This window comes from Peromyscus eremicus, unplaced genomic scaffold, assembly GCF_949786415.1.
Source record: "Peromyscus eremicus unplaced genomic scaffold, PerEre_H2_v1 PerEre#2#unplaced_115, whole genome shotgun sequence".
Taxonomy (NCBI): domain Eukaryota; kingdom Metazoa; phylum Chordata; class Mammalia; order Rodentia; family Cricetidae; genus Peromyscus; species Peromyscus eremicus.
In genome coordinates this window covers 350,729-353,244 of record NW_026734354.1, presented here as the reverse complement: position 1 = coordinate 353,244, position 2,516 = coordinate 350,729, and positions in this window count along the sequence as shown.

Here is a 2,516-nt window from a genome sequence, read left to right as displayed (position 1 = left end):
AGCCTTTGCTCGAAAGAGTGATCTTCAAAGGCATGAAAGAACACATACTGGAGAGAAACCCTACGAATGTAATCAATGTGGTAAAGCCTTTACACAGTCATATAATCTTCAAGTACACAAAAGAACACATACAGGAGAGAAACCCTATAAATGTAATCAGTGTGCTAAAGCCTTTGCTTGTCACTCTCACCTTCAAAGGCATGAAAGAATACATACTGGAGAGAAACACTATGAATGTAAACAATGTGGTAAAACCTTTGCACAGCCTAGTTATCTTCAAGTACATAAAAGAACACATACTGGAGCATAACCCTATGAATGTAATCAGTGTGGTAAAACCTTTGGTTATCACAATGTTCTTTAATTGCATGAAAGTACACACGGGAAAAAAAACCCTATGAATGTAAACAATGTGTTAAAGCCCTTGTATGTAATAGTGATCTTCAAAGGCATGCAAAAACACGTGCTGGAGAGAAACTCTATGAATGTAATCAGTGGGAAAAAGCCTTTGCACAACACTGTCATCTTCAAAGGCATGAAATTACACCTATTGGAAAGAAACCCTATGAACGTAATCAGTGTTCTACAAGCCTTTGCTCATCACTCTCATCTTCAAAGGTATAATGTAACACATACTGGAATGAAGCATACAATTGATGTCACTGTGGTAAAGCCTTTGTTCATCATAGTGCTCTTCAATTTAATGAAATAACACATAATTGAGAGAAACCATATGAATGTAAAAAGTGTGGTAAAGCCTTAGCACAGCCCAGTCATCTTCAAGTATATTAAATAACACTACTGGAGAAAAACCCTATGAATGTAATCAATGTGGTAATGCCTAGTCACAACACAGAGCAACCCTATAACTGTAAAACTTTTAGTGTATAATTGGTCTCTTAAAGTCTTTGAATATAACATTAGACTTTGAGAATCTGAAAAAAACTCATACCAAAGGCAATCTGAATATATATGAATTGTTATGATTTCAGGCCACATAATTACATTCAATTACACAAAATTAATTATTTTGGAAAAAAATCTAAACTGTATCAACAATCTGTTCAAGCATTATTATGTCTCTTCTTATTTTGTTTACACATGTCAACTAATATGGACAAAAGGCCTATAAATTTAAATGATAAGGTAACTGAGACAGGGTCTTTACATATCCCTGGCTGTCCTGGAACTCACTTTTTAGAGCAGGCTGGCCTCAAACTGATAGAGATCCACTTGACTCTGACTCCTGAGTACTGGCATTAAAGGCATGCACTACCATGCCCATCACTTTCCATCTTTTTGAGTTTCTGCTTTTGAAGGCTAACTGACCTACACACTTCTAGAAGACACTTCTCTTCAAATAGATGAAATAATAAATTCTGGTGTAAAATTTCATAGATGTGTATCATTGCTTTTCTGTTGCTTTGGTAATGGATCATATCTAAGTGAACTGAGAAAAGGGTTTAATTTGGCCCTTGGTTCCAGAGCAATACAAGAACCAAGAATTCACATTCTTGTCCTGCAGCAGAAAGCAGAAAGTGTAAATTGGAAATGGTGTGCAGATGTAAATACTCAGGCCAACCCTCAAAACTGATTTCTTCTAGCAGGGTACCATTTTCTAAATCTTCTCAAATCTTTTCACAGACTGAAAATGATAGAGTACTTCGACTTCAAGCCTACATGCTTGCTTTCTGTTACATGGACTAATTCATGATGGAGAAAAACTCTGTAATCCTTTAGATGCCTCAAAACCCATGTTACCAAATTATAATAGAAAAACATTCATGATTAAAAATTAGTTTAAAGATTTGCTTTTATTTTAATTATGCTGCATGTGTGTGTGTTTGTGTGTGTGTGTGTGTCTGTCTGTCTGTCTTCCTCTGGGTATATGAATGTGCATTCTGGTTCCCAAGAAGGTTAGACCCTTGAAGCTTCTTGCAAGAATCACTGGAAGTCATCCAAAACCTGATCTTGGTCCAGGTAATGAACTTGTGTTAAAGGCTTGATTATGTCTCTATCCCTGTCAATATTTTAAAGCTTTTTATATTCTCTTAATATAAGAAAATAAATAGGTACTTATATAAAAGAAAACTATTTATGTAAACTATTTGGTTAAGAGTTTAAATAACACAGTTGTTTTCAGTTTCAAGGAAAAAAAACCTTGTTTAAGTCTTTTGTTGTAGGTTTGAAGTAAGTAAATTATTAACCAAGTTAACTTAAGACTGATATGAAGATCCCATTGCAGCTTCTATTTGGCAACATTTGAGTAAGATACTGAAGTGTGGGATATAAGGCCAATTCAATTAGTAAAGTTTATTTTGTGGTCCTTATATTCATTCTGTGGCTTTTGTTCACCTTCTTTGGCACTTTCACTTATTTAGAGGTATTAATGTGCTGCCTTGTATAGAATGGGATGGCTATCATCTAAGTGGTTCATTTTTATTTAACTATCAGGCAGTATGTGATCACACTTTTCAAGTAACGGTATTTATGAAAGGGTGGATTTTTGTTCATGT